This window comes from Sceloporus undulatus, chromosome 1 (assembly GCF_019175285.1).
Source record: "Sceloporus undulatus isolate JIND9_A2432 ecotype Alabama chromosome 1, SceUnd_v1.1, whole genome shotgun sequence".
NCBI classification, from domain to species: Eukaryota; Metazoa; Chordata; class Lepidosauria; order Squamata; family Phrynosomatidae; genus Sceloporus; species Sceloporus undulatus.
Genome location: NC_056522.1, coordinates 120,478,688 through 120,500,221, shown reverse-complemented (window position 1 = coordinate 120,500,221; position 21,534 = coordinate 120,478,688). Strand labels below are relative to the sequence as shown.

General features: G+C 38.7%; 1 protein-coding gene across 5 annotated transcripts in view; it reads right to left on the bottom strand.

The window, feature by feature from the left end:
* EPHA7 (EPH receptor A7) overlaps positions 1 to 21,534 on the bottom strand; it is a 229,865-nt gene that overhangs the window by 194,429 nt on the left and 13,902 nt on the right. The gene's annotated exons all lie outside the window — the stretch shown is intronic.

Genomic DNA, 21,534 nt, shown 5'->3' with positions numbered 1-21,534 from the left:
GGTCTTCTGCGGCAAAACAGTGTCTCCAAATCATGAACTTGTGGCAGTGAGGAAATTCAGACCCAAAGGAATCCAAGAGGAGTTGTATGGACCATTCCTGACAAATTAAAGAAATTGATTTTTGGTGAGCATACAAGTCTATGACCAGCTGCAGGCTGTCACGGGATGATTTCTACCAATGTTCAGAGTGATCCAACTCCATCCAGCACAGCAGAGGCTGTCTCAAGAGGTGTAACTTCTTTCAACTCACAATAAATTGATCCTGAGGGATCCTTAATTGTTAGTTTAAAATGCCTCAAGCCACCCACAATGACAGATGGAAAGGAAAGTTCCATGATGATAACAGGGTGGCCAAAGACCTTTGTCTTTCCACAAACAACAGTGGAACAATGCTTGCTTTCTCGAAGTCAAATCTACTGGTTTATTTTTAAAGGCTCTGTTAAATATATGCTGTATATTTCTTACTTTGAAAGGGATCAATGAATTTTTAAAAGGTCTATTGCAAATCCTGAATTTATAGATAAAACGTGACTATGAGCCGGAACAGATCAGCACAATACACCGATATGGGAGTGGCATGGCATTTACATGACGCACACTCAGATGCTGCCTCGATGGTGGCGTTGTGCCGCTCGCCCGCCCAAATGGCGGTCATGCTACAGAAGCACCAAAAAGCTGGTGCCATGGCAGAAAAGCCACCCTTTTCCAGTGCAAAACGGAGCAGCATTTTGCCACTTATTTTTGCACCAGAAAAAAGCCAGATTGGGACCATGGCATGCAGTTGCTGCAGCCCCAATCCTGTGCTCAAAGCATCAAGCCTCCCCCTTAGTGCTGTCGGTACCAACCCTATATTTCCAACTACATGTAGTTCTTCTTAATGGATGACAATAGTCTGACACAAATTCTGGCTTCAAATTAATTTTATATAACCTATAATAGATGATGATGATGATGATGATGATGATGATGATGATTTATATAACGCTGTAGATCAGGAGAAGATTGTCTCTATTGTTTTGAGTAATGCTGCACTGCCTTCATGTTCAAATGACCTCAATAGACTGCATCTGCATAGTCTGACCATGTCCATCAATCAATGTTAATTTTCTCCAAGTATGTTAGTATCTCCTAGATGTTAACTGGCATCAGGCAGCATACTATCTATTTGCTATAAATTAATAATGATAATGGCAGCAAAACTAAACAGATCTAAAAATCCTAAAACCAAATAGATATTAAAATTCTTAAACTCCAGAAATGTGAGGAACTCTTGAGAAAACAGGGGCATGCATTTCCTTCTTAGTTTACTATACTGCTTGAAGTAATACTTTACAAAATGGTTCCTGGCCAAAAATCTGAATACCTATTTAAATGTTTATTCATTATGACATCAGCTCAGTTTAAACCAGGGCTGGGGGAGTAGGAGTAGGAATAAAGGAGTAAGAGTTTTTTACAGGAGTGGTAGTAGGAATAAGGAGTAAGAAAATAAATTTTTACTCCTTATTCCTGTTATTATATTGTACACTTTTACACACATACCAGCCTTGCAAAGCAACCAGGGCTTTTCCCCATTAAATATGACGTAGCAATATGGTGTCTCTTATAAAAAATGGAAAATCAAGGTTTAATATTTGAAATTTATACTTTTTTTTAACATTTCCAAACTGTGGATGCTTGAATCCATGTATAAAAAATCTGTGTATAAGAAGGGCCGGATGTATTAGTTTTAGTGTAAATACTGCTGCAACCCTGGACAGAGTTATATGGCACAATCCCACTAACATCCATCATATTTAAGCAATCCTTGTAACCCAGAGCAAATAATTCCTCCCCAGTTGCTGCATTGCCTCAAACATCACTGCAAACAGCACTGTTAGGAACAAAAATCCCTGAGCACTGGGCATGATAAAAACAACATAGGAACAGATTCTGGACTGGGGCTCTGGAGCTACTCCTTCCTGAAAATAGATGTGGAAATTCTGATGAAACTTTTTAAAAGTTGTGAATTATGAAACATACAACTGATCCTCTGTTCTTTTTCTGCCACAGTGATTCTCAAACTGTCGGGTGAGACCCACAGGTTGGTCAAGGGAGGGGTCAGGAGATGCTGATCTCTCCTTCTCTTCCCATACTTTTTATGCATATAATTTACCCATGTGTTAAATACTAAATTTAGTTAAATAAAATTGTTCTAATTTGAATGTTATCTCCTTATAAAACGTTAAAAGTATTAATATACATGAATGTGTGAATTACAATACACACACTAAATAAAATAGTTTTATTCATATACTATGTTGGGGGGGGGCATGACATCCACATGTAGATGTAAAGGGGGGGTGGTTCACAAGGGTAAAAGGTTTGAGTACCACTGTCCTACTGGATATCTCCTGTAATCTTTATCTTCAACCAAAATAGTGTTTAAATATGTATATGCATATTTTTGCAATTTGCATATATTTATCCTATTATCAATTGCACTGCATATCCTGCACTTTATTAGACTCTCTCACTGTCAGAATCTAATTAGAAAATCATTTTGACAGAAAACAGTAACTTGGTTCTACACTAAAGCCAAGGTTCAGAATCAGAATGTAGCTTTGCCCATGGAGTTTCACATTCTTTCTCCTCTCTCAGCAGCATTCAAGCCCCAGGAGTGGGTTGCTGCCTCTGCTTACTGCTAGGGAGGGAGGGAAGAGGTATGAAGCAGTATTAAGTAGCAGCTAGAATCAGCTGACTAGGGTGTACAAAAAGAGGGTGCACCCTTGGTTTCCATTGCCTTGGATTGTCATATCTTCATGATCTGAATTATCTCCCGCCCCTCACCTTCCCACTATTAAGCAACAGTCCTTCCTGGGCCTTGGCTGTTGCCTATGGGGAAGGCATTCAAGGGCTAGAGAATAGCTCTCTAGGTCCCATTCGAAAAGGGGCATACACAGACATAAACCACACTTACATGTGTACATGTCACTAACAGGATGACAACCTAAGTTAGCTAAACATTGAACATTTCAGGGGTATCCTGGAGCATCCTAGCCTCATAGCTGCCCCAACCTGCCCCCATTACCATGGACTCCATTGACAGCTGTCTCCACCATGGCAGCTGTCTGCACGGGCCTGCCGCCAGGCCACTTGGTATGTCCATAACTGCCATGGGTCACTCACCTCACTTATGCTTTCAGAATGAGGTGCCCAGCAAAGATCACATACTGGGTGATTTGTTCTGACCTCAGACTGAGTGACCTACGGCAGCTGACAGACTGGGGCAGGTTGAAGTCTCCTGGCCAATGCAGACAAGGTCTGTGCAATGTTTTGCTAACTTAGGTCATCATTTTGTTAATGACATGTACACACAACATGGCCCAGCAGAAATCCCTTGCAGATAGCTGCTACAGAACAGAAACAGCAGGCTCTATATCTTTCCAGGTGGCACAGTGGTTAAATGACTGTAGTGCAGCCACAAGGTTGTGCGTTCGATCCCAGGGGCTCCAAGGTTCACTCATCCTTGCTTCTTTCCATAGGTCGCTAAAATGAGTACCCAGCTTGATGGGGGCAATTAGTTTACAGACTGTAAACTGCTTAGGAAGTGCTTACTTCACTGATAAGCAGAATAGAAATGTACTTGCTATTACTACCTAGAATAAGAGGCAAATTTTTTAAATTTGTGTTAAGCTCATGCATGCATAATCCAAAGAAGACAATGCCAAAATGGGGGGGAGGGATTTTGGCCCACACAGACAAAGCCACTGAAAGCAGTGAATATTAGTATGAAGAGATCAGCCTGCTCCTGTTAAGCGTTTTGTGAAATCACATGTGGCCATGACAATAACTGACATGTTCACTAATTTGAGAAGAAACGTAATGCCTTCAAGAAGTTGGGGCGTATATGTTGAGCCTTAAAAAAAATCAAACAATTCAGAATGTAATACAGCTGTAGTCAGTCACCTGTGTATATACCCCAAAACAAAAGGTAACAGCAAAAACAAGACTCTGTGGCATTTCTAACTCCTCATGTATTGTTTTAAAATGTGTGTGGGAGGGAGGTAAATATTTGAAAATTGTATCTTTCCAAGAATTAAATAAAGTCCTTTGTTGTTATAATAATAATCAGGTATCCGGGGCTGTTTGTAACAGCATGAGTTATGTCAGCCCTGCACAGTAGCCTGATACTGTTTTCTGGACGCAGAAATTTTTCAACAGGAAATCTAGAAATACTAAAAGTTATTCGGAAAATATGTGCAGAAACCTTTGTAATCTTACCCAGCAAGAACAACAATTCTGAAAGTCTTTGTTCTTGGATGAATGTATAAGAGAAGATTTACTGCACACGAGGAAAATATGTCATATACAACAACTACAGTCAGACATCACAACAGAGTTGAGTTTTTGAATATTTAAATAAGCTCTGCTATATCTGCCCACCCAGCCACCTCCGAAGAAGAAAATGTCTTGCAGATGCCCATGGGTATGAGGTAGAGATTTAAAAAAAAATGAAATGAAAAAATACCATAGTTTGAAATCAGAATCTTTTGCTAAGCCACTAATTTATTAACTTTAGTTATCCTGCTATATTTCACTTTCCTTCTTGACATGAATATATCACCAAGCTTTCTTAAAACAAAGGATTTAAAGAATGAACCAAAGGAAGACAATGACAAAGAACTTACAAAATTCCAACAGGCGTAACTGTTTGTGCTCACACTAAAGACTAGATGGATGAGAGAATAGAGGGGGGGGGGGGTCAGTGCTTCCAATACAGATTATACTTTTGCTTTACCTTCTTTTAATAAGAGTTAAAGTACAGAACTTACACTGACCAGTGGATAAATTGACTCAGGTTTTTGGGCCAATTTTTGGGCTCAAATTTCTAGACTTATGCATGAGTATATACAGTAAGCAGTCCTAGCAGATAAAGAGTCAATGTGGTGTATTACTTTGAGTGCTAGACTAGAATGCTGGGACACCAGGAATCCACTTTGGGGCAAGTAAACCCACTGGATGACCTTCTGTGACAATCCTTCAGCATCGGATGAAGGCAAAAGCCAAACATTGAACAAATCTTGCCATGAAAGCCCCATGACAGGTTTGCCTTAGTGTCACCCTAAGTCAGTTTTTAATATGTAGTTTTTAATCTTACATTGTTTAATCTTGTTTTAAGGGGGGACATTATGTATATATGGATGTATTGTAACCTGTTGTATGCCGCGTTGATTGCCTGGCAAAAAGCGGGATAGAAATAAAAATGTTATTATTATTATTTATTTATTAAGTCAGAAACAAACTGAAGGTACACATAACCATCAGAACAACAGCAAGCCCAGTAGATACTCTTAATGCAGAAGCATTTGCCTTAGGGCAGTAGTACTCAAACCCTTTGTGACTCCCTTTACATCTATATGTGGATGTCACACATAGTACAGTGTGCCCGCGTCATATGCGGGCACGCCTTACTCAGCTTCCAGCATACACTGGAAGCCGCGCCAGAAGAAGTGGTTCCACGCCCCAGAAAGAGTAATGGGGTGTGTGCCCATGTCGTGCGTGCGCCACCGCACACACGAGCCCTATTGGCTTTAATGGGGCTCAAGCATAAATGGAATTTCCCTTACGCAGGGGGGAGGTCCGGAATGGATCCCTCGCATAAGGGAAGGGACCACTGTATATGAATAAAAATGTTTTGTTTGTTTAGTGCTGCAGTTCTCAACCTGTGGGTCGCAACCCCACAGGGGTCACCCAAGACCATCAGAAAGCACATATTTCCAATGGTCTTAGGAACCGAGACACTGGAATTTTATGGTTGGTGTCACAACATGAGGAACTGTATTAAAGGGTTGCGGCATTAAGAAGGTTGAGAACCATTGGTTTAGTGTGTGTATTTTTACTTGCATATTTATACATATTCACATTTAAACAACAAAGGAAGTAACATTGTTCAGATCAGAAGTTTTATTTAATACAATTCAATATTTAATTTTATACATAAAAAGTTTGGGAAGAGAAAGAGGGATGGGGGCCTCTAAGTCTCTCACGGACCTTGAGCAACTTGCCCCTCCCTAGTGGTCCTGCTCCACCATTTGAGTACTGCCGCCTTAGGGTAGCAAAGTTTGCTGAGCTGCCTGGCTCGTTCCTGCTTTCTAACTTGGCTTCAACTTTCAGAGTCAGCTCATAGAAATTCTTCCAATTATTTACTAACCAAGCATTATTCAATGTTACCTTAGATTGGCTTCAAACTGTTGAGCTTTCTGCTGACCTTGTTTTTGTTTCATCCCACTAGAGAAACAACTTCTTGCTTTCATTTTTGTTGATTACAGGAATCTCACCTTCTTCACTTCCTACTCCAAATTGACAACTGCTAATAATCAGGTTCCTTCCAATTTAATCCAACCTCAAAGAAGCTTACCCGTTCACTTAAAAGAACTGTCTGTCTGTCTCCTTCCCCTCTCCAACCCACACAACACTCAGAATCTTAAGCAGCTGTTTTTTGTTCATTTTTCTATCAGCTAAAGGCTGCAGCATGAGTCTGCCACGACAGTATCAAGGGGTACAGGGCAGCTGTACTATGTGTGACATCCACATATAGATGTAAAGGGAGTCACAAGGGTAGAAGGTTTGAGTACTACTGCCCATGTTTTTTGTTGTTATGTGCCTTCAAGTTCTTCTGGACTTTTGGCAACCCTAAGGTGACCCTATCCATGGGGGGTTTCTAGGAAAGATTTCTTTGGAATAAGATTGCCATTGTCTTCCCCTGAGGCTGAGTGTGTGTGACTTGCCCAAGGTCACCCAATGGGTTTCATGGCAGAGCAGGCAATCAAACACAGGTCTCCACCCAGGGAGACAACCAAGGGGCCCAGCCCCGCGGGGCTACTGAAGAGCCCCCCCCTTTCAGCGTCAAAGCATCAGTTTCCCCAGCAACCAAGACTGGCAACAGGCTGACAGCCAGTATGGCTGCCTCGGCAAAAGCCCCCCATCAGCAGCTTAATCTGGAAGGGCTGGAGGAGGCGGCTCAGGGGGCACCCTCATTGTCAGCACCAGCCTATGCTCTGTGGAGATGGAGGAAACTTTCCTCCTCCACTGTTGCCATGCTTTATTTAGAAGCAGTTTTGCCAGTGCCTCCCTCTGAGGCCGAGAGAATGTGACTTGCCTAAGACCACTCAATGGATTTCCATGGCCAAGCGGCAATTCAAACCTTAGTCTTCAATTCATAAATCACATTGGGCAAAACTTGCTCACAGAGAGTTTGCCATTGCCTTCCCCGCAGTTGAGAGAGTGTGACTTGCTCAAGGGCACCCATTAGGTTTCATAGCAGAGCAAGGAATCAAACCCAGGTCTCCAGAGTCCTAGTTCAACTTTCAACAACTACATCATGCTGGCTGGTTCCTATTCCTATATACTAACTATGAAATAATTGCAAACTTTTTTTGCTGTTCTTGTGTGTCTTCAAGTCCTTTACAACTTATGGAGAACCTAAGACAACTTTATGGGGTTTTCTTGGCAAGTTTCTTCAAAGAGGGGTTGTCATTACCATCCTCTGGGGCTGAGAGAGTGTGACCTGCCCAGGGCCACTTACTTGGCCACAAATTGTACATACCTCAGAATGCATCACCCAATATATTGGCAGTCCTTCCCCCAACACTTTCTCATTTATCTCCAACCATCTTATTGCTGGGAGATGGAAATAATTTTTAAAGCAACATTTAAATCTTGACTGTTTTTTTAAAAAAGTAAGGTCCAAAACACATTGCAGGAATAATCCATTTTGAGACCACTTTAACTGCCCTGGCTCAGTGCTAGGGAACATGGGAGCTGTAGTTTCTTGTGGACCCAGAACTCTCTGACAGGGAAGGCTAAATATCTCACAAAATTACAGTTCCCAGGACTTCTTAGCATTGAACCAGGGCAGTTAAACTGACCTCAAACTGGATTATTTCTGCAGTGTCTTTTCAACCTAAATGGCCCATATGCTATTACCATTATTCAGTTTTGTAGCTGTTGTTATAAACTGGAAAGACAGAGTGCAAACTGCTCAAGAATATTTCTCTTCTGGAGTGAGATGCTGCCAGGAGGATGAGGGGGTGGGAGCAGAGTGGCATGGGGGGGGGGCATAAGGAGGTTTCTTGTGCATTTATATTTATACATTTTGTGAATTTATATTATTGTTTTCAGTTTTTATTTTGTAATGTCAGCTACATTTTTCTTGAATGTCCTACATTTTGTGGTTTCTTTCCCTCCATTCTGGTTATGACATCTGGTCTCTCTGCTCAAGGCTCCTCCACTGCTTGGCCTTCTCCCAAGAAAGAGCAGGATGGCAGCAGTGGAGGATGGAATTAATAGTATTAATATTAATAATTAATTAACAATTAATTAGCAATTATTAATAACTAGTTGTAGATAATAAATATTAATTAATCAGATATTTACATTATGATTCATAACAGTAGCAAAATTACAGTTATGAAGTAGCAACAAAAATAATGTTATGGTTGGGGTCACCACAACATGAGAAACTATATTAAAGGGTCACAGCATTAGGAAGGTTGGGAACCACTGAATTAGAGGATTTTGTTTGAATGGTGGATTGTAAACTACTATATATACTCGACTATAAGCTGACTTCAGGTATAAGTTGAGGGCAAGCTTTAGGGCCAAAATTATGGGTTCTGATATGACCTGTGGATAAATCGAGAATAAAACTTAGGGGCATGTGATAAAAGCTCTACAGAATGAAGCAAAGAAAAACAATGACAAAGAACAATTCCAGCAGGCATAACTTTTTGTGCTCATCCTAAATACTGGATAGATGAGGAGGATCAAGCACTTCCAGGACAGCTTGCACTCTTGCCTTTCACTAGGAGATGGTTCCTTTTTTAAAATAAAGGTTAAAATACAGTACCTGCCTTGAATCCCATTGAAGCAAGGCGGGATATAAATCCTTGAAATAAATAAATAAATTGACCTATAGATAAGTTGACTCAGGTTTTTGGGTTTGATTTTATGACTAAAATTTCTAGACTTATACATAAGTATATACAATACATGTTCCTATCACCTATATGCAAAAACTATTAGGTACTAGTGTGAGTATGGAGGAGCGGTTTGATTGTTAGACTGACTCTGGACACCAGGGCTCAACCATGGAAACCTACTGGGTGACCTTGAGCAAGTCACATTCTCTCAGCCTCAGAGAAAGGCAAAGACAAACCCCTCTGAACAAATCTTGCCAAGAAAAAGCTGTGATAGGTTCACCTTAGGATGGGAAATGACTTGAAGGCACACAACAACTAGTTCTGATATAACTTTTTACGACTGTGCTTTAATTGTATTTACAGTATGTATCCACACTTTATTGTAATTTTTGTTTTATCTGAAGTTTAATATTAACAAGTCTTTGACTTCACAATAATTAATATTGTTTTATATCACATTTAATATTGTTAAGTCACTTTCTTTCCAATTTGGGAAAAAAAGTCAGACAGAAACAAAGGAATCATAAATTATATTTTTTTAAAATGACAGAAGCTATGGAGATTTGAAGTACAGTCGTTGCTTGGAACTCACAGGGGATCCGTTCCAGACCACCACCAGCCATGAGTTCCAAATCTTGTGCATATTCAAGCCCCGTTGGTATAAATGGAACGTGTGCATGTGGTGTGTGCCATGGGTGTGCACCCCATTAACATTAATGGCTGTTGCCTCTCTGCAGATTTTCAAGTCCACGGATTTCAAGTCCGCGGACTTGGAGGGACAATTGTAATCCTCTTTCCTATTAAATAGATTTTACAGCCAGGTACTCTTTTTTTGTGCTTCCCACAGACATGTGGTTGAAGAGGTGAGAGGGTGGGGACTGGATAACATACACCTTCATTTTAATTCAACCAGGGTCCTTTTGCTCATTCTGGTTAATTCTCCCTTATGCAAAATGCTTGGTAAGAGAGGTTTTTTGGATTTTGGAATATTTGCATATACACACTGAAATAACATGGAAATGGGACTCAAATTTAAATACAAAATTTATTTATGTTTCATATACATGAGCCAGCATGGTGTCATGGTTTGAGCAATAGACTAGGCCTCTGGAGACCAGAGTTCAGATTTGGCTTAGCCATGTAAACCCACTGGATGTACTTGGGCAAGTCACACTTTCTCAGCCAATGTCAAACACGGAAACTACTTGAAGGCACACAACAACAACAGTACACCTTATACACATAGCATGAAGTTAATTTTATATACAATATTTTAAATATTTTTATGCGTGAACCATCAGAAAACAAAAGTATCATTACTTCAGCCACCCATGTGGTCAATTTTGGAGTATTTCAGATTTCAGAATCCTCATAAGGGATATTAAACCTGTATATCCTTACCAAGAAAAAAAACTTAAGTAGATGGACATTGTTTGGGTTGACGATGATGTCAAAAACAATACTCTATTTGCACAGTTAACTATCAGTTTTTAACAGGGGAATAACCTGCATTAAGTGACGCACAGCATGTACACAATCATCCTGAACTCAGCATAATTTATATAGTTCTGGGTTTATTTCCCTCTAACTGTATTGCACATATATTTCAGGAGATATATTTCCAACATAATCCAGTGTAAACATTTGTTTCAATATTTCACAAAAACTGGCTGGTCCCTTGCTGTCAAATGAGTAAGGTATATTCCAAAATATATCTGCAGGAGCAAAAATAAATTTAAAAAAATACATAAATTGCACTGAGTTCAGCCATCTTTTTGAGGTAAAAAAGGAAAATAATTTCTGTAGAAATAAATGTAGAAAGATACTGTTTGGAAGCCATGTCCTATGAAGCGACTAGTATTTAGATAAGGCCACCTGTAACTTTCTTTTACACCTGTATATGTCCTTTAGGGAGCCCTGCAGGCACTATATTTCCTTCGTCCCTCTACACTCAAAGCCCCCTTGACAGAGGGTACAGTGTCACCCCATCCCACAATAGCCATTCTATGCCTCATAGAGTAAAGGAGGATCAGAAAATCATATGGCTATGTCCTTGCAGCCAGTCGGGAAATGATTACGTCAGGAATGAGATCTATGGAAGACTTGAGTGGATCTCAAATCTGATGTAATCATTTTACTTCGGGCTATGTCTGAAGATATAGCCAGACACTTTTGTTACCATGCCCATTCCCTACAAGACACAGAATTGGGCAGGCAGCTGCAGAGGCTGTATGGTAAATTCAGAGGATATACAGTTTAGCTTAGTGTAGACCTACATGCAGAACTACTACACTAAGCTGAGCAATATGGATTAGAGCCTAGATCTGTGATAAAATAAAGACACGAGAGAGAGAGAGAGAGAGAGAGAGAGAGAGAGAGAGAGAGAGAGAGAGAAATGTTCTGCTGGCTGTTAAAGCTACCATCCCCATCTACAATTTGTGGAATCCTACATAAGACGGTAATAGGTGAGCAGAACAGAAGAGCCATGGCCCTCTACATGTTAGACTAAAAATCTATCAGCCTTACCCAGCACAGCTAATCATGAATACTGATGAGACATGAAGTGCAACATCTGGAGAGCCATACTCTGCCCTACACTCACTCTCTGTCTGTCTACATATGACTAGGTGCAAACCAAACAGAGCATCAGGATTAAATGACTAACAAAGGAATATTTGATTCCTAACAAATGAGGCTGTGTTGATATTTGATATCTCCCTTAAGAATTTAGGCATATTAGGTTTCCAGACATAAAGCCTACAGGTGGTATATTGCTATAAATCCTATCAATTAGTTAACTGTTAACTGGCACTAATAATTAACAAATGTGTTTTATGTCGAGCATTTTTTAAAGGAAGTATATTGTTAAATATATAGAGCAGACCCATGGCTCTACTGGTAAATGTTTTTAATGATATTGTGACATCTTACAGTACTTGGCCTTTGCAGTTGCTATTTCATTTGTTCTGGACGGTCGCTGAACAAAAATTATTAAATGGCTTCTGCATTCTGCCCCAGGAGTCAGAAAGAAGATGTAGAGACCATAAATAAGGTTTAATGGGCTGCATCTTTATTAGATTAAGAATCAAGATCTTGCTGAGAGGATCTTTGCACTTATGCTACATTGGTTTCATAGGTTCCACTTACCTAAGCAGCTTGTATGTGTATATTTTCTCAGGCTATGGCTATTAATCAAGGCCAGACCCCTAATGAAGCAAGCAAAAGTGCCTGCCTCATATGGCAGGGTGTGGAGAAGCAAATCACACTTGCCCACATCAGCATGGGTCCACCAGAAGTATACGTCAGAGATCTCTGAATCAGAATAGCAGCAGGTCTGACTATCAGAGCCACTTTCCTGAAGGACTTGGCCAAGCCAGAGCACAGTGGCCAGTGTGCCGCTCCACCAAGTCCATGGCAAATATATTTCCCTTGCTATGTACCAGGAAAACTTTATTACTCCCCCAACTCACTGAGGCTACAGAGTACAGTCATATCTACCAATACCACGTAGACATATTTGGAATCCCAGATAATAAGGACATCTAGGTAATTTATCCACCCATTCAAGTCAATGCAAAACATACACTGTGCAATGGAATCCAAAGCTTGTTTACTCAGAAATTAATCCAACCTCATACTAGTAAATCTACAACGCTATATAAATAAAGCATAATAATAATAGTAACCAATCATCTGCTAGCCATAGCTAGTTAAATCCACAATTGTGAGACTTATTCCACTGCAAAAATTTGCATCACACTTTATCCATGCATTTTCATTTAAATAGCTGGTGAATCAGAATAAACAGGATAAATGCTAAATTATCTCTAAAGTTAGATAGATGTTTTTGACTATGTCCTGCAGGGCTTTGTTGTTGTTAAATGTATCAACATTTTGGTTTGCTTGTAAAGTTAATGTACTATTTTTGCTACTAGTATTTGTGTATGGCAATTCATAGCATAAGAAAAAATAGACCCATGCTTTTGGAAACAAACATCCACACACACTGACAGTAGGAGAGAGAAACAGTAAAGGTATGACAGGATAACTATAAGCTAATTTATTTGGTGAGTCCTTTGCCTACAACTAATATGAAATGTGAGTTTCATGGTGGGGAAAAAACTCATTAAATGTTTACTTAATAATTTGCATTAAGTTAAAACAATCTTTGCAAGGAAACTACGGAACTCCTTCTTATTTAAATTATAATTCATGCACTTTCAAGAGAGGTTACAAACAATTACCAAACAAGATTACTTTCTAAAGGAATGGGATAATTTGGGCCTTTCATCAACAAGAAATAATTTGGAAACTTTTCTTCTGCATATAAATCCCATCCACTCTTAATATCACTGTTAAATAACATAGGTTCAACAGGTTCAAAATCACAAATTAAGTTAAGATTATAAATGTATAAAGTATTCATCCAAAATAACTTTTTAACAGTTGGTTGCTATCCACTGCCATCATTCACATTCTGTTTGGATGTCTTTGAAACAGTGGGTGCTTTTGTGAATTGCAAAGTGGTTTCCACCAATTCTCTCCTCACAAGAGAACCATACTCCACCTCCCACACTGCTCTGCAGGGTCCACCAGCTGCTGAAACAAATTTTGGTGAGGGGGAAGTAGGAGGAAAGGTAAATCAACAAAAGTCATCTGTTTTGCTGACAGAGCCTCAGTTGCATAAAGGAAGCTTCCATTAACAGAACTTTGCGGGGTACAATTCAGGAAATACACAAAAATAAATAAAATGTGGAAATAAAGCAAAATCAGCAAAAATCAACTTCTCAGTAAAAAAAGAAAGAAAGAAAGAAAGACCACAAATGAGAAAGCAATTGCAGTGAAAACAGATATGTCTCCACACATCCACATCCTTGCTACAAAGCCCATCTAAACCTTAATGGATTGATGGTTATGTCTTTTTGTAAAAACACATATCCACATTCAGGGATACCCACCTCTGTGGGTCCCCAATGGACCTGTAGAGCACCATCTTCACTTCAATAATGAGCAATTATATGCCAAGTGGAATTATGTGGCTGCCTTACATGGAACCACATTTATTCTGTACATCAGGAAATCATTTGTGAAGGAAGTGAAATTATGACTTGGGCTCACTGTCTGCAACTGACACATCTGTTAACAGAAGCTATTGCCTTGTGGAAGAAAGCATCTGCAAACACAACCCTCGGCATGGATGGAGAGTGGCTAAAACAGGGTTCCAGTAGACAATGGAGATTATCAGATGGGGGACGGGAGTGAAACCTGTCATCCCACCCGTGAAAGATAGTGCAGACATTCATACATTTGCACTGATCCTGTCATTAAACTGCCAGTGAAGCGGAATTGCATCAACACATTATTCCATTAATACAAAATGAAGGGCAAGGATGGGACAATTCCACTTCACTGAGGGGACAATGAAACGATAAGTGCAATGTCATGTGAAAGTATTTTATGCGATCATGGTCAATCCCAGTTTAATGACAGGACACGGACAGGATAAGTGTGACAGATTATCAGACAGGGGATGGGACATCTTTGTCTCATCCTTTTCCTGTCCTTATAGCACAATCGCAAAAAGATTTTCAAATGATGTGCACTTTGTCTGTGTCCCATCATTAAACTGTGATTGACCGCAATCACACAAAAGACTTTCACATGATGTCACGCTTATCCTGTCATTGAAGTGGAACTGTCCCGTCCTTGCCCTTCATTTTCTATTAACAGAAGAACACGTTAATACAATTCCACTTCACTGACCGTTTAATGACAGGATCTTTGTGAATGTCTGGATGTCTTCTGCGCAATTGCTGTCATGGACAGGATAAGGATGGGATTCATAAGAAATGAACACAAACTTACAAAAGCTTAACAGAAGCAAATAAGTGTTAAATCTTACAAAATATGCACTGCTACCGGCAATACTAAAATATTCAACTTTTGTGCCACTGATTTAATAAAATGATATCAAAGAATTGCTATAAACTTTACAAATTCTTGAAATAATTTCTTGTTGTTCTTGTTGTTTTAAAAAAATCCCTTATGTTTTGCTTTAATATAAGTTTTCATTACCAGAAAAAGAACCACAGAAAAGAAATAAAAGTTACAAGCTTTGGTGTTCATGGAATAAATGTTTAAGTCAAATACAAAAGAAAAATAGTAACAATTTCTGAAAGCAGCTGGAACCATGCAGTAAGTAATACACTTGGAGAAATTTCATTTCATCTACACCACATTAGTTTGAAATAGTTTAATACATAACTTTTCAAGTTTAATAACTACATGTTCACATTCTATGAAGATCTTATTGGTTTTAATCAACTAGGCTACCATTACAGTTTGGAAATTGCACAAGAGAGAGAAAACACTACAAGCATGTATTATTCATGCTAAAAGTGAGGAAGGAATAATTGATTTTTACACTATTGGCTTAAGTAGCAATAAATATAAATGTAGCTTCAGACCCACATAAAGATCAAAGAGGGCACAATTTCAATGCTTTCTCAGGTAAAAAGAGAGTGTATTAGAATGTTTAAGCTAATCAATAAAAATGGACTGACACCTGGGTGAAAGCTAGTGCGTGACTCCATCTTTCATCTGGCACATGAGCTTGGGAATCTTTTGCCCAACTGTGCAAATATTTGCCAGGTATCCACTCCAGTGGCTTTATTATCAGAACATCTGAAGAAGTGGATAGATATCCAAAAAATACCTCACTGTAATGTAAGTTGGTTAATCTCAAAGGTCTTGCTAGATTCTTTTCTCCCCCTGCATCCCATTTTTCTCCCTTTATTTCCCCCCTGCCCACCCACCCCCTTTTATACTGAAACAGAGTAGCATGGTTATGTCTTTGAAAACACAAGGAATAGTTAGTGTCCTGCCTTGGGTTTTCTCTTCCCTACCTTTTCCTTTCTTTGTCCTTCTGAATGCCTGTACCCTGACATTTCTTATTTTTATAATTCATTTGACATTATTTTCATCCTTACCAAGAAACAAGCAAACAAAAAACAGTTTCAGATTTGTATGTACAAAGCATCTAAATATACAGATGTTCTTACCAGAACTCTCAAGAGAATGTAAGTACGTATATGAATATTTAGTTCCTAGTCTTTTCTTTGAAAACACTGGAATTGGTCCATACTATCTAAAGATCCTACACTTCAGCCCATGTTTAGATTACTCTCTTTTTAATCAAAATCTAGTACTTAAAACTATGTGTTAGGTATAATCATGGTATGAAATAATGCATTAGTATGCTTCAATTACTCAACATTCACAATGAATTAAAGTGCTTCATATGCACTATTCATAGTAATCCTTAAAATTATGTTACAGTCAGCATTGTGGAGAACATCACTATAATGAACAACTGACATGACTTAAATGTGTGTTTATATTTGTGAGCTTGCGTGTGTGTGTGTTTATGTATATGTGTGTGTGTGTGTCTAGCCTCCTACTCCATCCTAAGTAGTCTCTCCCCTATACATACATATGTATGTCTATATAAGTTACTCAGTAAATGTAGGTCTGGAAATATGGTACTGCAAAAAAATAGCATCTAACACTATTTTTAAAATGATCTGAACATCCACCAGCTCTCATTAAAACCAGTATCTAATACTAAGATGTCAAGTAGCTAAAAAAAATTAGGGGCTATCACTAGTAGGTTATTTGTTGCTGTTAACTGCCCTCAAGTCAATCTCTACTCATGGTGATCCTATGGATGAAACATCTCCAAGACCCCCTTGTCCTCCACTGCTCTGCTTAATTCCTGCAACCGCTTAATACCCATGACCTCCTTGTCCATCCATTTAGCACATAATCTTCCTCTCTTTTACCTTTCCCAGGCATTTATAAATAACAGAGCAATTTTAAGTGGCACTGGGACAGAAAGTAGCTGCCACCACAGCCCAGACAGCTCACACTAGGAAGGGAAAGGTAGCCTCCCAGTTTTTTTGTTTATGGTTGCTTGGTTTTTTTAAATTTTATTTTGTTGTTCTTGTTGCTAATTCTGTGCAATGAAGGCATGACCGAGAAATTTGTTAAAGCAGCTGCAGAATGGAACAGATGAGGGACCTGATGGTGTCCTCCAGATGATCAAAAGGACTAAGTGGAAATTCAAATCTATGCATGCCTCAGTCAGGGGCACTATGTCACTGTCAGAGGTTGCTTTTCACCTAAAGGGAAACTGGGGCATTGGATTAAGTTAAGATTCCCTAATGGCAAAGAGCTTTTCTACTGATGGGAGGCCACCTATTCCATCCTGACCACCTACTCTCACCAATGAATCATTTGCTCTGCGTAAATTCCATTGCTCTGTAGATCGCATTTTAAAATATGTTCCATATGTGTAGTTCAATACTCCAGAATGTCACATTGCACTGTACACTGTACTGAAGAGGAATCAAAAGTAGCACATAGCCATGTGATACAAAACCACACATAACTGTCTTTTTTAATGTTTTAGGTGACTACTTTACAATGTTATGAAGCATTTGAAAAGAAGAACAGATCAGTTTTGCTTGTACTGGAAGTCTGACTCTGCAGACACAATGCCAAATTAATTTTCATATATATTTCACCCACACTGAGAAGGGCTTCTTAGCACATGAAATATTATATGTGTGTGAGCAAATGGATATTATTTTTCCTTTTTATGTAATATAGAACATATGGAATGTGGATTATATCAGCACTTCAGCCACACACACTCACTCGCTTTAACCTGAATATGGTTTTTTCTAAAGAAACATACATTATATACCACAGTGACAATTTAGCTAGTGCACAAGGTCTCTCTCAGGGTGTTCTGCCACAGCTAAAATAATTTACTCATTGTACAGGAGTGGAATATGAATGGAAATAAATATACACAGTAATGACATGCAAATGTTGCTTCATTTTATTGGATTAAATTAAAACTAAATGATAGACCAAAAAGTAGACAGTAATCTATAGACAAGAGTTTTAGCTAGTATATGTATAAATGTTGCACTCTACTATTATGAAATAATTTCCTTTTTGTAGCAAAGATGTTAATGCTTTTGTGCTGAACAGGCAAATTTCTATGAGATGGTCAACTTAAATAGAGGGCCCTTGGTATTCACTGGGGTTTATTTCCAGGACATCCCATGGATACAGTATTAAAATCAAGTCCCATTATGTGAACAACTCAAAATGTTTGCTTATGGATTTAAAAATCATCAAGCTGCGATTGGTTGATTTCAGAGATGCAGAACCTGTGGATGGGGAGGACCAATTGTATTACTTTATAATTGAAGTGGTTGCAGGTAATTTTTTCCCCTCACTTTGTTTTTTGATTAGTGTCACTAGCTGTGATCAGTGGCCGCTAAAATGAGTACCCAGATTGTTGGGGGCAATTAGCTTACAGTTGTAAACCTCTTAGATACTGTTAGTTCAGTATGAAACGATATATAAATAAAGCTGTTTGTTTGTGCCGGCCTCTTCCTCTCAACATTCAACTGACCTTTCCAGCCACATCCTTCTTCCTCTCCCAGATCACCATGGAAAGGTGCTTTGATGGGGATCTGGTCTGGGAACAAGAACATGGCTGGAAGGAAGTCAGAAGGGAGTATCAATAGAAAGGCTCTTAACACAGCTGGCAAAGCTTCCTTTAAAGTGTATGTATGCACATGCATGTCTATACACAAACAAGCAAACTTTTTAAAGAGACCTTAAGAGATATATTGAAACTGACTTTTCCAGCCACAAGATAAGCTTGTTCCCACCACAAAGTTATCAGAATTTTTCCTGTCCATTCCTATCTCCAAGATATTTTAATTTTGCCCCTGTGCCCTTCAAATGGTTGACTTCAACACTCATCAAAGTACTATCTTAACACAACTTTCTTAGATTTGGATGTCCAAAAAAAGCTAAATCCTGAAGTCTTAACTAATATGGTGCTATCTGTGATCACATAACTCCTCTCCCCATTTTTATGAACAAGTACTGCAGAACTTTTACTTTTACAGCTGAATCCTATACATGTTTACTCATAGGTAAGTTTCACAGCATGGGATTTACCTATGAAGGATGTTTATCACTGCAACCTTAAAATATAAATGACACTGGGAAATATTTTGGAAGGAGACTAGGCAAATCTGAATAAAGTATGAATAAACAGTCAAGAAGGATAAGTTTATTAGTGGCTGTAATGCATGGTGATGGCAATATATTACCTCTTGTATCAGATTCAAAAAGTTTCCCAAGACCAGTCACTGGGGAACACAAGCAACAGGGCGCAGCTGTTCTCATGTTCTGCTTGTAGTCTCCCCATAGGCAGAGAGTTGGAAAAAAATGCTAGGATTGTACAGGCAATTGGACTGATCCATTGGGTAATTTTACTGAAATCAGACTTCTATTTAAATAATCAACACATCTAGCATCTAGGATTACATGCACATTTCAAGTTACAAAAAATGGCAAAAATAATCAATTTTAGGATGGGAAGGTCCTATCCTCATTCTTCATCAATGCAGTGCAACCACTGCTGATCGTGATTATCTTTAGCTCTACATACACACCGACATTGCTCCCCTCAAAGGGACAATGAATTTATTATTGTTGTGCCAGAGTTGTCTACCTGACAACAATTAACAACAACAAAAGCACTCACACCTACTTACATATCCACAAGCAGTACCTATAAATTAAAACTGGAGATCACATAATATTTGAAAGAAGGAGACTTTTACAATCAATTAAAGCTACAGGCTAAAGAGTCACATATCAATTTTCCTTCTGTTTAATATAATATGCTACAAAGCTTGGCAGTAACAGAACAGCCAATTGCATTAATGTCATAGTGCACATTTTCTGCCAAAGTAAGGATATCACTCTTCCAAGTCACTATATTGTGGATCATTAACAGTTTCACAGCAGACATGCTAACCAGTAGATGATAGAAAGTGACTAAAATCTTGCCTGTTAAACATCAAAGAGCTTACATTTTTAATAGGCAGCCACCTCTCTATTCTATCATTCACACATATGAATCATTGTGAAATACACCTACATTTTGATACTTTTATTTTGAAAAAAAATATATAATTGTGGAAAGAAGAAGTGGGAAGATACCACCTTACTGAAAACAAACAAAGAAATATATAAAGTGAAAGCCTATATCACTTCTATCATGACTATTTTCCTGGGAGTTCCTTTGGCAGCAGGCCAGACCAAGGAATGTTCTTGCAAAAGGACACAGGGACACATACAGTGGGCCCTCACCGTTCCGGATCCCCCCACGTAAGGGAAAATCCGCCTATGCTCGAGCCCCATAGGAAATAATGGGGCACATGCATGTGGTTTGCGTGCATGTGGCGTATGCTGGAAGCTGCATAAAATGCATCCACGTCTGGTGCAGGCGCACTGTATAAGTCCAAGTTAAGTTTTAATGCCTCTGTGAACTTCACTGAAATTTAAAATTAGAGCTGTTTGATGAACAATTCACTTGAATTCTAATTACCGGTCTTTAAATTTCTCCAGTCTTTAAACCTCTAATACAGTGGTGCCTCGGGTTACGAAATTAATTCGTTCCGCGGCCGCTTTCATAACCCGAAAAGCCTTCGTAAGCCGAATTGCCATAAGCGCTAATGGGGAAAAGCCGCGTTTCGTGCGAAAAAGCCGAAAAAAGCACCAAAAATTTTCTTCGTATCCCGAAAAAACATTCGTAACCCGGAACAATGATTTCCTATGGGATTTTTTCGTATCCCGAAAATTTCGTAACCTGGGTATTTCGTATCCCGAGGTACCACTGTATTTCAGGAAAGTAACACAATATAGTATCAGTAATCATTATTTTACTACTACTACCACCATCCTCTTTGATTATCCCCAAGGTAACTTTATAAAAATCAAAGTCAACTTTCATAATGTGAGAACAAGTACACTAGATTTATTTGAATTAGTAGCTTTCACATTACAATTGTTAACTCCTTGAGCTCTCTTGCAAAAGATCTTATTCTTTCTCTCTTCTTTCTGAGATTTGCTCAGCCCCGCAAATATCCAGTGTCAGTATTGTTTCAGCAATAAGTCTACTTCTGTAAAATTTTCAGGAAAAAAATACAATGTGGGACAACTTTTTTGATTAAAACAAATGACCCTGTTATAGAGAAAAGTGTAAAGGAAAGCAACATTTGTGCACCCTTCCACAAAGTTCTGAGTATCAGCACATCCTGTGTCCTCAGTTTGCTACACCCCAAACTGCTTTTCAATTGGCTATCTTGTATGTCTTACCTTTCTGGTTTTAGACATTTATGTTTTCTGTAAATAGATTACAGACTAAGTATCAACTAATCTGCAGACAAAAGACTGTTAACAGTGTCTTCCCTAGAAGCTATGACTTTGTCAAGGATATCTTTATTTAATTACCATTAAGTAAGGAGTAGCCTCATTGGCCTGTTTCTTGTAAAATGTAAGTGTGTATCTGCATTTATTCTGCTCAAGCAACACCATTAGAAAAGGTAAACTGTACAAAGCATAGTCAGTCTAATAGGCTTTCAAAATGTAACATTCAATAGTTTATTTACATCCCTAAATGCAATTGATTTAC